The following is a 13,177-nucleotide window of genomic DNA, read 5'->3' as shown; positions in this document are numbered from 1 at the left end:
CCCCTCCAGGGAAGGTCAAGACCACTCCCACAGGCTACTTAACCCCCCCCCCCCCCCCATGAACACGTGGTCTCCCGGTTTTCCCTGATTTCTCTGGTTCTCCTTTCTTCCCTCCTGGGGGCCACCCGGGAGTATTGACATTCATTAAACCTGGGCATCTTCTAATTCGGTCTGATTTGGTCTGATTGGATTACTATGTTGGCAGAGAGATTTGTTGGCTAAGAGAAAATATTTAACAATGTCTAAAAGTCACTTATGAGTGAGTACATATGATATTTGTCTTTCTGGGTCTGGGTTACTTCACTCAATTTGATGTTTTCTAGATCCATCACAAATTTCAAGATGTCGTTATTTTTTCCGCTGTGTAGTACTCCATTGTGTAAATGTACCACATCTTCTTTATCCATTCTTCAGTTCAGGGGCATTTAGGTTGTTTCCAGGTTCTGGCTATGACAAATAATGCTGCTATGAACATAGTGAGCACATGTCTTTGTGATATGATTGAGTATCCTTTGGGATATACCCCAAAATGGTATTGCTGGGTCTTGTGGTAAATTGTTTCCTAATTTTCTGAGAAATCGCCATTCTGATTTCCAAAGCGGCTGTACAAGTTCACACTCCCACCAGCAATGGAGGAGTGTTCACCTAAACTGACCAATGGTTTCAGAAACTACCTTACCCTATGCCCTCCTTACCCAGTCACAAGATGACAGGACATGACCTCTCCTGATTACAGCATTTCCCCTTTAAAAGTTCTCTCCTCCCTGGGTTCATGGCGATACTTTTTTCACTTACCAGGCTGGGGTGGTGGAAGGGGGTGGTCCAAACTCAGGTTTGTAAAATAAAGACCCTCATGTAATTTGCTTTGGAAACCGGGATCCGTGAATTCATTTGTGGACCAGTAACTTGGTTATAACAGTCCTTGTGTGTGACCCCTGCTCAGGGTCCTCCCCTGGAAGCCCCACTTAGATTCTCCACTGTCTTCGGTTCTGACACTCCTGACTGCTCCTCCACCTTTGTTTTGAAGCAAAGGTTTTCAACACCGATGCCTTTGAAGAGGAATCTATTGAAAGTGGTCCAGCCTGTCTGAGAGTCGGGCCAGTGCCCTGGGTTTCCAACATCTCTGGAGTCACAGCTCCTTTCCACAGATCTGTAAAACAACGCTTTTGGGAAACCAGGCCACATGAGACCTCCTTTAACTAAGTAGTCTTCGCCTTTGCCAGGGTGAGGTTTCTGGATACACAGTTCTGACCAAACCACTCCCTAGGCTCACCCAACACAGTGGCTCCTAGCCCAAGTATTTCCCTCATTCAGTGGAGAGAGGTTGATTTCTCTTGCTGGTTAGATCCCCAACCTTCCTCTTCCTCAATGTCTACCTCACCCACATTCCTTAACTTGGGACTAGTCTGGATGGTGGTTCAAATAGCAATGTCCCTGAAATTAAGGTGCTTCTGGGCATGGTGGCACAGCCTTTTGTGAACCGAGTTTCCCAGAAAAAAAAACAAAACAAACAAATCCACACCTGTTAAAGATTCTACTTTAAGAACTTCTGTGATTAGTGAGAATTACAATGTTACAGATCCAATGCCAAGTTGTCTTGGGCTATCCTTAGCCCCCTTAATGGCCATTTTTGTCCACTTCTGCCTCTGTGCTAACAGTCCACGATGATTAGGTAAACCTTTGAAATGCAGCAACAGACCCCTAGCTTCTACCAACGCGAATGCTAAGAATGTCATCAGAAAGATCTTTGCCCTGCTCTGCTGTAGCTTTCCTGATGTTCCCACCAATGACTTTGAAAGTGCCTTGATTTATGACCCGCTTTTGCTCCGCACTGATAAAAACATCAAGCATCTGCTCCCATGTCGGAACATGTTGTTTGGAGCAGCCTGTACCTGGGTTATTAGGGTCATTCATATTTGGCTCCAGAATAAACTTGTTTATTGCCTTTGAGAATTGTATTTTATATTGACGTTTGTAATGCAGCCCTTGGGAGTTGGCTGCTGGAACATCAAGTGTTCAAGGCCAGCCTTAGCTTTATCTGCATCTGAGGGCAGCCTTTGGGTCCAGAATGAACATTCTTGCTTTCTTCCTGTTGAGAACTGTATTTTGTATTTATATCCATAATGCCCAGCCCTTGGAGGTAGAGGCTGGAGTATCCGGAGTTTGAGGCCAGCGTGAGCTGCGTGAGACATTGTCTCAAATAAACAAACAAAACAGAAACAAAACCTCAACAACAACAAAAAAAACCTTAACAAACAAACAAAAAAAACAACAAAAAGGTTGGAGACGGCTCAGACGGCTCAGTGATTAAGAGCACTTGCTGCTCTCTCACGCAGAGAACCTGGGTTCAGTTCCCAGCACTCATGTGGTGGCTCACAGCTATCAGTAACTTTTTTTGTTTTGGTTTTCCTAGACAGGGTTTCTTTATAGCTTTGGAGCCTATCCTGAAACTAGCTCTTGTAGACCAGGCTGGCCTTGAACTCCTCTGCCTCCCAAGTGCTGGGATTAAAGGCCTGAGCCACCAGCACCTGGCTGTCAGTAACTCTTGTGCTAGGGGATCTTCCCTCTCTTACTGGGTACCCTGTGACTCAGGAGAACACACAAAACCAGCCTGCTCAGAAGTGAATTTCGGGTACACGCGACATGAAACTTGAAGGCATTATGCTAAGTGAAGGAAGACCACACTTCATTCAGGATCACATACCACCGGATCCGGTTTATGTGAAATGTTTAAAACACAGAGGCAGAAAGTAACTTAGAGTTGTCTTGGCTGAGAGGATGGGAGGATTTTGAAGAGGTGAGTCGGGCGTCAAAGTGTCTTTGTTCTAAATTTGAGACCGTGCTGGGATTTGAAGGTGATTTTTGTCCCTTGAATGAACGTAGGAATTAATGACCAAAGTCGTGTGTTAATGTTATTCAGGGAGTAGAGGGCCAGGGTGGTGGTACCTGCCTTTAATCTCAGTACTTGGGAGGTAGAGGCAAGAAAATACCTGTGTTAAGACCAGCCTGATCTTCATAGCGAATTCCAGGTTGGTTGGGTCCACATGGTGAGATCCTATCTCAGAAGACTACGACGACAATAATAAAAACTAACAGGCACAATGGCAGGAGCTGAAGTTCCCAGGGTGATGGGAGCCACACCTGTGATAAACATTTTACGACCCTGACTGACTAAATCTCCAGTGACTGTGAATATCTGGAATGTTACAGATGGGAAAGCAAATCATCTCAGGCTATGAATAGCACCCTGACAGCCAGCTGGTGCCCACCACCTCTGGGTGTGACCTAAGGTCCTCGTGACTATTGGGTACATAAGTTTGGAATTTACAAGCATACATCTGGTTTCCACCAGCCTGGTGTCTATCAGATGTGTCCTTGCTTTGCTGTAACTACCTATAGTGTATTTCCACGAGCGAAGGTCAGGGAACAGCTCTAAAGAGTTAGTTCTGCCGGTCCACCTTCATAGGGTGTGACAGCTGACCTTGGTTGCCAACTTGACATACCCGGGAAGAAGGAACCTCATTTGAAGAATTGCCCAACAGATTGGCCTGTGGACGTGTCTATGGATCATTGTCTTGTTTGTTAACTGATGCAGAGGGACCCAGGCCACGGTGGACGACGCCATGCCTGGTCACTTAGGCCTAGGCTGTTTGTAAGAAAGGTGGATGAGGATCTCTGTGAGTTGGAGGCCAGCCTGGTCTCCATAGCCAGGCCAGACATGGCTACATAAAGAGACTTTGCCTCAAAAACAAAACAACAAAAAGAAAACATAGGTGAGCAAAAGCCGGAAGGAGCAAGGCAGTAAGCAGTGTCTCTCTGCTGGTTCTGCTCGAAGTACCAGCCCTGAGTGCCTGCTTTGGCCTTGCTCCATGGTGAACTATAGCCTATAAGCCGAATAAGCCCTTTCCTCCCCGAGATGATCTCAGTCACGGTGTCTCTTACAGCAGCAGAAAATCAAGCCAAGACACGTGGCTCTCGAGCTGAACTCCATTGTCTGGCTTTAGTGGCAAATGCCTTTACCAGCTGAACCGCTGCCCCAGCCCCTCCCCATCAATGTATTTTTAGTTGTTTATATTTATTTTTGGTTTTTCGAGACAGGGTTTCTCTGTGGTTTTGGAGCCTATCCTGGAACTAGCTCTTGTAGACCAGGCTGGTCTCGAACTCACAGAGATCCGCCTGCCTCTGCCTCCCGAGTGCTGGGATTAAAGGCGTGCGCCACCACCGCCTGGCCTTTTTTGGTTTTTTTTGAGACAGGGTTTCTCTGTGTAGCGCTGGCTGTCCTGGAACTTGCCCTGTAGACCAGGCTGGCCTCCAACTCAGAGATTCACCTGCCTCTGCCTGCTCAGTGCTGCGATTAAAGGTGTATGACACCACAGCCTGGTGTTCATCAATGTATTTTTAAAGGACCTTGATTTATGATTTTTATTGTACTGTAAAACAAACAAAAACAAAAAACCTTCCCTTCATGAAGTTGGTACTACAATGAAACATAGTATTGGGGCAACTTAAATCTACTCCATTCCTAGACCATGGTCACTTTTGGTTGCACATGTTCATATTTGGCTCCAAAATAAAATGATCTCTCATTTCCTCTGAAAGGAGAGCTGAGTTTTGCATTAGTGGTGGTGATTGCACAGCTCCAAACAGACTAACAGGCACTGAATTATGTGCTTTAAAAGAATGTATTAGAGTCCAGTGTGGTCCCAGCAGTGAGGAGACTCAAGAGTTCAGGGCTGTCCTCAGCTACATGGTGAGTCTGAGGCTAGCTTGGTCTACATTGTTGTGGGAGTTTGCTCTGACAGCCAATTGTATTGGAGCAGCTTGGTCCAGTGGGCGTGGTCTTCTCTGGGGATAGTGACCCGATAAGAACTCGGACAAGGGGTCACACACTCTTTTGGATAGCAGACAGCAAGCCATGGTTTGGAGATTCCTCGTCGCCTTTTAGGAACGAGGTTATGACAGCAATCAGGAAGATCTGGTTCCCCGGGGAACAGTGGAGCAGCTGGTGACGTGGCCCAGATAGTCCTCATTCTGTCTTGTAATCATTGTGCACGGATTTTGATATTAATAAAAGGTAACCCCTCCCCCCTAAAATTCCCTCTTGTAAGAGATTCTGCCTCAAAAACAAAACAAACAATACCACAGTCAACTAAACAGGAAAATACTGAATTATTTGATGTGAGATTTATATCTCAATAAAGATTCTTTTACTTTTTTTAATGTACATTGGGGTTTGCCTGTATGTATTGTCTGTATGTAGATGCCACATCTTCTGGAGCTGGAGCAACAGTTGTGAGCTGCCATGTGGGTGCTGGGAATTGAACCCAGGTCCTTTGGAAGAGTAGCCAGAGCTCTTAACCACTGAGCCATCTCTCCAGCCCCTCAATAAAGTTGTTGAAGACAGTTATCTTAACCCAGAGATGGTGTGTTGGCATCTTAGGGGTGTAGGAGCCAGTCATAATAAGCTAAATAGAAACAGACCACCCAAAGGAAGTTCTTTACTTCCAACCATTATCACCTGCTAGAGTAGGACTCAGCCATCGATAAGTTTAATGAAGGCCTGAGTCTCAGTAGTTGACCCTGAAGCAATACCTGGCTGCAGGAAGAACCATAAACCGAGACTGCCCAGGCACCACCCAGGAACAGACCATCCAAAGGAAATGCCTAAAGTTCCAACTGCTGTAGATAGGATCACCAGCCAGCACACATTCAACTCACCAAGACACCCCTAGATAAATGTCAGCCAATCAGGGGTCCTGAACCTTAAAAAACCCTCACCCCCACCTTTTTTTTTTTTTTTTGTTTGTTTGTTTGTTTTTCGAGACAGGGTTTCTCTGTGGCTTTGGAGCCTGTCCTGGAACTAGCTCTGTAGACCAGGCTGGTCTCGAACTCACAGAGATCCGCCTGCCTCTGCCTCCCGAGTGCTGGGATTAAAGGCGTGCGCCACCATCGCCCGGCACCTTTTTTTTTTAAACAGAATAATAAACACCTTTATTACATGAGTTACGAAGGATGGTTTATTTATTTATTTTTTAAAAATATTTATTTATTATGTATACAATATTCTGTCTGTGTGTATGTCTGCAGGCCAGAAGAGGGCACCAGACTTCATTACAGATGGTTGTGAGCCACCATGTGGTTGCTGGGAATTGAACTCAGGACCTTTGGAAGAGCAGGCAATGCTCTTAACCACTGAGCCATCTCTCCAGCCCCGAAGGATGGTTTATTTGCCTTTCCGGGCTTTGATCTTCCTCACATAGAACTCCAGCTCCTTGCCTTCTAGCGCATAGTCATCTGCTCTGCCGTACTGGCCTGGTCTTGAGGCGATACAGGCCAGAAGCTTGCCCTGCTGGAACTGCTCCTCCAGAAGACTGCTGATCTTGGCAATCTTTTTCCTTTCATCGTATTTCTTCTGAATTTTCTTTGATCGTTTTTTGTTTAATATTTCTTCCTCCTCAGGAGTCAGCTGGGCCCCCTTCTTGCGGCCCAGGGGCAGTGCATAGCGGGACTTATACCACTGTCGGTACGGGGTGCTGTCAATGAGCACAATGCAGTTCTTGACCAGAGTCTTGGTGCGGACCAGCTTGTTATTGGACGCATTGTAGACGACATCAATGATCCTTGTTTGCGAGTACAGCACTCAGAACCCCAGGAAAAGTTCCCCACATCCAATCTTAGGGCACGGCACTTCTTATTGACTCCTCGCACACGGACCATGTGGATGCGACGAGGGTCAATCTTAGTGTTAACCGCAGGTGGTCCCAGCTCATACTTCTGCTTCTTGTGGTAGGGCTTTCTCTTACCCCCGGTCTTGCGGCGCTTGTGCCAGTTGTCCCGAGAGATACCCATCGCTCGGCGCTGGCAGGAAAGAGGAAGCGCCTCACCCCCACCTTTACTACTATAAAAACCCAACTCTCACTGAGCTGGGGGCTCTCCAATTATTCCAATACGTTCGACATGCAGAAAGACCGAGTTTGCTCTTTGCTTTTACATATGGTACTCGGTCTACTTGTTGGTTTTTGAGGGACTTCACAGATCTGGGCATAACAATGGGTGGTGGCAGTGACTTTGGCTTTATTTTTGTCTTAGTATCTCATGGCCTGGAGTAGCCTTTTTCTGTCTAATAGTAGGACAAAATGAGCTGGCTGAGGTCTGGCTATGAGAATTAGGTCCATTCTGGATGTCAGGGTCTCTGCTTTTGTTCCCAGGTCTCTGATGATTCTCAGAAGCTCTCTCAAACCCTCGGGGCCCACAGGACTGTGAATAAATGCTCTGGGAAGGTCCCCAGAAGCTCTCATCCCAGCCTCCTGCTGCTGTAGGGCTGCTTCCTTTAGTGGGACACTTGGGGGGGTGACACAGCGAGAGGAGGGTTTTCGCTCATCTGAGGCTGTGGTGGATTGGGGGGGGGAAACAATGATCCACAAAGAGACAAGAATGAAACTCGGCTTAGCCCGATTCTATTTTTTTTTAAATATTTATTTATTATTTATTATGTATACAATAGTCTATCTGTGTGTATGCCGAAGGCCAGAAGAGGGCACCAGACCTCATTACAGATGGTTGTGAGCCACCATGTGGTTGCTGGGAATTGAACTCAGGACCTTTGGAAGAGAAGGCAATGCTCTTAACCACTGAGCCATCTCTCCAGCCCCCAATTCTATTTATTTACTTATTCACTTATTTATTTTCCACTTATTCGTACTTTTTTTCCTATTTATTTATTTATTTATTAAAGATTTCTGCCTTCTCCCTGCCACCACCTCCCATTTCCCTCCCCCTCCCCCATTTTTTTTCTTTTTTCTGAGTTGGATTCTGTTCTGGAACTCACTCTGTAAGACCAGATTAGCCTCAAAGTCACACAGATCCATCTGCCTCTGCCTCTGGAGTGCTGGGATTAAAGTGTTAGCCAGATTTTACTGTAACATCTAGAGTCTGGCCCTAAGATAGCACAGAAGTCACTTAGACTGTTGTAGAGCACAAGTGACGTCACTCATGTCAATGGGTTTGTGTTTCTAAAAGCAATGCTCAAGCTTTAGGGGGAAAGGTCTTGGATAAGCACAAACATAAATTCTGAGAAATTCTGCAGAGCCTGCCTCATCAGCGGGTTGTGAAATAACACCATTCCTGGCATTGCAGGAAGAGCGGCTCATGTACCTCATTCCGTTGAAGAACTAAGTGGTGCGTTTAACTTTCCTGGCTTTCCCAGGGCTTACAAGTATGCACAAGGCCTTTTTTTTCTTTCTTCTTCTTTTTTTTTTTTTTTTTTGGTTTTTTGAGACAGGGTTTCTCTGTAGCTTTGGAGCCTGTCCTGGCACTAGCTCTTGTAGACCAGGCTGGTCTCGAACTCACAGAGATCCGCCTGCCTCTGCCTCTGCTGGGATTAAAGGCGTGCACCACCTGCACAAGGCCTTTTTGCCCTCTACCTGTTGCTACTGCAAAATATTTAATGGTAGCCTTCCTTGTGCATTCTGCCATCATAATCACATCCACCACCTCTTGTCCGTCTCTTGATCCTCAAGGCTTCCAGCACTATCTAGTCCATATAAGAAGGACAGTAAGCTGGAGGTGAGAGGGAAAGGGGGTGATCTGCAGTCATTTCAGGCCCTGGTAAGGTGGGAAATTTGCCTGACTCCCCTCTCCACTGTGAGACTCAGGATTGACTAGGCTTTCTCCCAGCAGGTACTGAAGGCACCGGAAGTCACCACATGTTTTTTGTTGTTGTTGTTGTTTTTGTTTTTGTTTGATTTTTTTTTTTTTTTTTTTTGGTTTTTCGAGACAGGGTTTCTCTGTAGCTTTGGTGCCTCTCCTGGAACTAGCTCTTGTAGACCAGGCTGGCCTCGAACTCACAGAGATCCGCCTGCCTCCCGAGTGCTGGGATTAAAGGCGTGCGCCACCACCGCCCGGCTTTTTTTTTTTGATTTTTGAGACAAGGTTTCTCCATAGCTTTTGGTTCCTGTCCTGGAACTAGCTCTTGTAGACCAGGCTGGCCTCGAACTCACAGAGATCTGCCTGCCTCTGCCTTCCGAGTGCTGGGATTAAAGGTGTGTGCCACCACCACCCGGCTTGTTAGGGTAAATTCTAGAGACAAAGTTGGTTGGAGATGTAAGGCCCAGCTGCGATGTGCTCGATAGAGGCCAGAGTTTCAGATTACCCTAAGGCAATACCTTGTTCCAAGAAAGACCACAAACTGAGACCACTCAGGCACCACCCAGGAATGGGCCAGCCAAGGAAAGTACCTAACATTCCAAAGAAAATTCCTAACATTCCGACTGTTGTAGATAGGATCACCCAAAGACCCTTAGTCCGGCACACACCCATCCCTTTTCACTGAGACATCCCTAGACAAATGTCAGCCAATCAGGGGTCCTGAACCTTAGAAATCCCTCACCCCAACCTCTGCTATGATAAAACCCCCACCCCAACTGAACTTGAGACTCTGATCGTGTTGGACACACGGAGAGTCCAAGTTCAAACTTGAATAAAGGCCCTTTGCTTTTACATATGGGACTCAGTCTCCTTGTTGGTTTTGGGGGGACTCCGCCATCTGGGTATAACAGAAGCAGAGGAACTGGAGTGGAGTAGATCAGGTTTGGAGTCCCAGCCCCTATTTCCTACCCCTCCCCACCTACTCTGGCTACCCAGGTGGGCACTTGCCCTGTCTGGACTTTAGCTTTCTAGCCCTCAATTCAGAGAAAGGTAACTGAGCTCGGTCATCAGAGTGTAGCACGCTCAGTTTGCCCCTGGACCAAGCCCTTCAGACAACCTCATCTCCTTGAATCTGGAGGACAAGGACCCAAACCTCAGCTCGGACTGCAGAGAACATGTCTTCTCTGGCTTGGGTAACTAGATGAAGCAGTTCCCTAGGCAACAGGACCGAAGCAGAGCAGAACCAGGAAGGTGCTGCACCCGCTGTGTTTCTTCACGGTAGCCCTCCAATATCAGGAGCTCAGCTGTGGCTGTTTGAATCTGTTCAGGAAGAATGCAGTCTCCTGTCCCATCCCTGTGGCACACCCCCCCTTCCCGCCCTAGTCCCCGAGGGTCTGAACTGCTTTGAAACCAGAGAGGTAGTCACAAATCCCTGCTAGGCGCCTGGCTGCCCCAAAAGGTTTTTCAAATACAACCCTGATACTATATTTAAATACTGGTTTAGTTCACACAAGCCCTTTAGGCACAACAAATTTAGCTCCCTTGTGTTCTGACCTCCATCTAGGTGGCCTAGCAGCCAGGTGGGGTTGCACACGTCTTTAATCCCAGCACTTAGGAGGCAGAAGCAACTGGATCTCTGTGAGTTCAAGACCAGCCTGGTCTACATACGTCTCTTAAGCCTATCTCACCCCCTCCCCTCTATACAAAATACTGGCCTAGCAGAATTGAATCAAAATCTTGCCTAATCTAGTCTACAGTTCCCACTGTTTTACTCTCTTCCTACCCCTGGCCCTTAGGGGTCTGGAAACAATCCTGCCACCTGTCCAGATGCCCCAGACAGCAGAGGGCTTGCAGTCATGTGTTGTGGCTCCTGGCTTAGGCTAAAGATCCATACTCTGGTTAAACATAGTTTGTCCCTTAAAGGTCTGTGTGTTGGAGGCTTATGTCCAGTATGATGATGTGAGAGGGAACAGAACCAAGGGTTGGAGAGGTGGCTCAGCCACTTTGGAGCTGAGCTGCTCGGGAGGACCTGGGATCAGTTTCCAGCACTTACACACAGGGTCGTTCACAGTTGTCTGTGTCTTTAATTCAAAGGCAAGATTCCAGACTCCAAGTTGCAAACTCCTTTGCTGAGGATTCTGATCTTCCTGACTGTTTGGCCTTATAGTGAGAAAAGGGCTGTGGCTGTCTATGGAAGCTGGTCGAGTCCTTCCGGAGGCATGGGAGAGAGAGAGAGGGAGGGAGGGAGAGTGATGGGTACAGAAGGAGGAAGGGAGGGAGAGAGACAGAGAGACTCACCGACTCACTGCCTGGCATGTGTATGGGGCGGTCAAGGCATCATGGCTTTGTGCCACTTATCCCATAAGTAACAGTACCACCATTTGGTAGCCAGGAGGAAGACGAGATCATGGAAGGCCAGAGGACCTTCCCCTGGGATTTGTTTTCCCACAGAATTCATAGGACAGTCCTGAAATGGTAGGTCCCGTGTGCCAATGCCTGTGACTTCCAGGTCTAGCACAAACTGTCTGTTTAGCCTTCCAAGCTGCCTGCTCTCTAGACTGGCATCGCCCTCCCTGTCCTTCTCGAGTTTCCAAGGTTAGTTCAGGTTTAAACCTGTGGGGCAGATCATCTCTGAGGATTAGCAGTTTGTGTGGTAGCAGCCTGGAGCAGGCTGAGTTTAGAACGGTGACTGAAGGCAGAGGCGTCTTTCTGGCCTTTACAGGCAAACCCTGCATGCTTCAGCACCCTGGGCTGGACAGCACCTTTGGGCTGCTGGTGGTGTCCTATGTGGAGGACACTGGCTGTGCTCACTCCCTAGCCAGGCGTGAGGAGGAGAACCATAACATGGGAGAGGGGACTGTCAGGTGCCCCTTGTCTGGCCAACAGGAGGAATTTGGAGACCATAGCCGTCTGTGGTCCAGCAAGACCTGGAAAGCCTCAACAGGTTGGCATGGCTTGGGGTCAGAATGAGGTGCAGGGTTCCTGTTAGAGAATCACATTATCTATCCACCTCCTAACTCCTGACCTGGACTACCTTGGTCAGATACACTACACAGGTTTGCTCTCATCTGGGGACAATCCATGTCCTAAGGCTCCAAAGCATGTGTGTGTGTGTGTGTGTGTGTGTGTGTGTGTGTGTGTGTTGGAGGTGTTCAGTGCAGAGGTCAGCAGGTCTGTATCCTGCTTAGTCTCCCCTCAGGCATCCCAGTTCCTGCTCGATGCTGCAGGCAGTTAAAGCAGCCTCCACAGTTGTCAGAGGACCAGGCCTGTCTTTCTTTCCTCAGCAAGGATGTTCTCAACTGGCAAGGAGGACCAAAGGCTGTGTGTAAACAGGCTGAAGTCACAAATCCTTTCACTGATTGTGGTTCACACCTCATGTCAGTGTTTGGAAGGCTGAGCCAGGAGGATTGTCTCAGGTTTGGTGCTAGCTTGGGTTATGTAGCTCAACCATGTCTCAAAATGCATGCTTCTCAAAATATACACATGCATACATGCATGTGTGCATGCATACATACATACATACTTAGAATTGCAAGACTGGGTTCTGTCAAGAGTGAAAATTCAGGGGTTGGACTGATGGCTCAGTGGTTAAGAACACTGGTTGCTCTTCCAGAGGTCCTGAGTTCAATTTCCAGCAACCACCTGGTGACCCACAACCATCTATAGTGTGACCTGATGCCCTCTTCTGGGATAACAGTGCACATGCAGATAGAAAACTCATATACATAAAATAAAATACAGAGAGAGAGAGAGAGAGAGAGAGAGAGAGAGAGAGAGAGAGAGCAGGAATCCAGCCACAAAGCCTTTCTGTCTTAGTGAAGTAGGTTCCAGGCTTAGAGAGGCTTTGAGTCACTCCCAGTTGGAGAGAGGGTGGCTCAGAGAGCCAGTGGGACCTGAAACTTTAGGGAAAAATAGTTTCTGTTTTAAGGAAACCTTAGTAAAGTCTGCCTCCCACCAGTTGCCCTGAATTTGGTAGCCACCCTGCCTAGCTTCAGAGTTCTTGTTTTGAAAATAAAAAAAAAAGGAGTCGGGCGGTGGTGGCGCATGCCTTTAATTCCAGCACTCGGGAGGCAGAGGCAGGCGGATCTCTGTGAGTTTGAGAGCAGCCTGGTCTACAAGAGCTAGTTCCAGGACAGGCTCCAAAAACCACAGAGAAACCCTGTCTCGAAAAACAAAACAAAACAAAAAAAAAAAAAAAAAAGAAAAAAAAAGGGAGTGGGAATTGCTGTGGGACAATGGTCTTATATCCTGTAAAAATTTATCACTTGTATTGGTTTAATAAAATGCTAATTGGCCGGTAGCCAGGCAGGAAGTACAGGCAGAGCAACCAGAATAGGAGAATTCTGGAAAGAGGAAAGTCTCAGTCTGCAGTTGTCACCCAGACACAGAGGAAGCAAGATGAGAATGCCTCACTGATAAAAGGTACCAAGTCATGTGGCTAACACAGACAAGAATTATGGGTTAATGTAAATTATAAGAGTTAATGCCGGGCGATGGTGGCGCACGCCTTTAATCCCAGCACTTGGGAGGC

General features: G+C 47.3%; 1 pseudogene; it reads right to left on the bottom strand.

Moving 5' to 3' along the window:
• Positions 1 to 6,223: 6,223 nt before the first annotated feature.
• On the bottom strand, positions 6,224 to 6,849 carry LOC130878789 (40S ribosomal protein S8-like; annotated as a pseudogene).
• Positions 6,850 to 13,177: the final 6,328 nt, after the last annotated feature.

This window comes from Chionomys nivalis, chromosome 7, assembly GCF_950005125.1.
Source record: "Chionomys nivalis chromosome 7, mChiNiv1.1, whole genome shotgun sequence".
Lineage (NCBI taxonomy): Eukaryota > Metazoa > Chordata > Mammalia > Rodentia > Cricetidae > Chionomys > Chionomys nivalis.
This window is presented reverse-complemented; position numbering and strand designations above follow the sequence as displayed.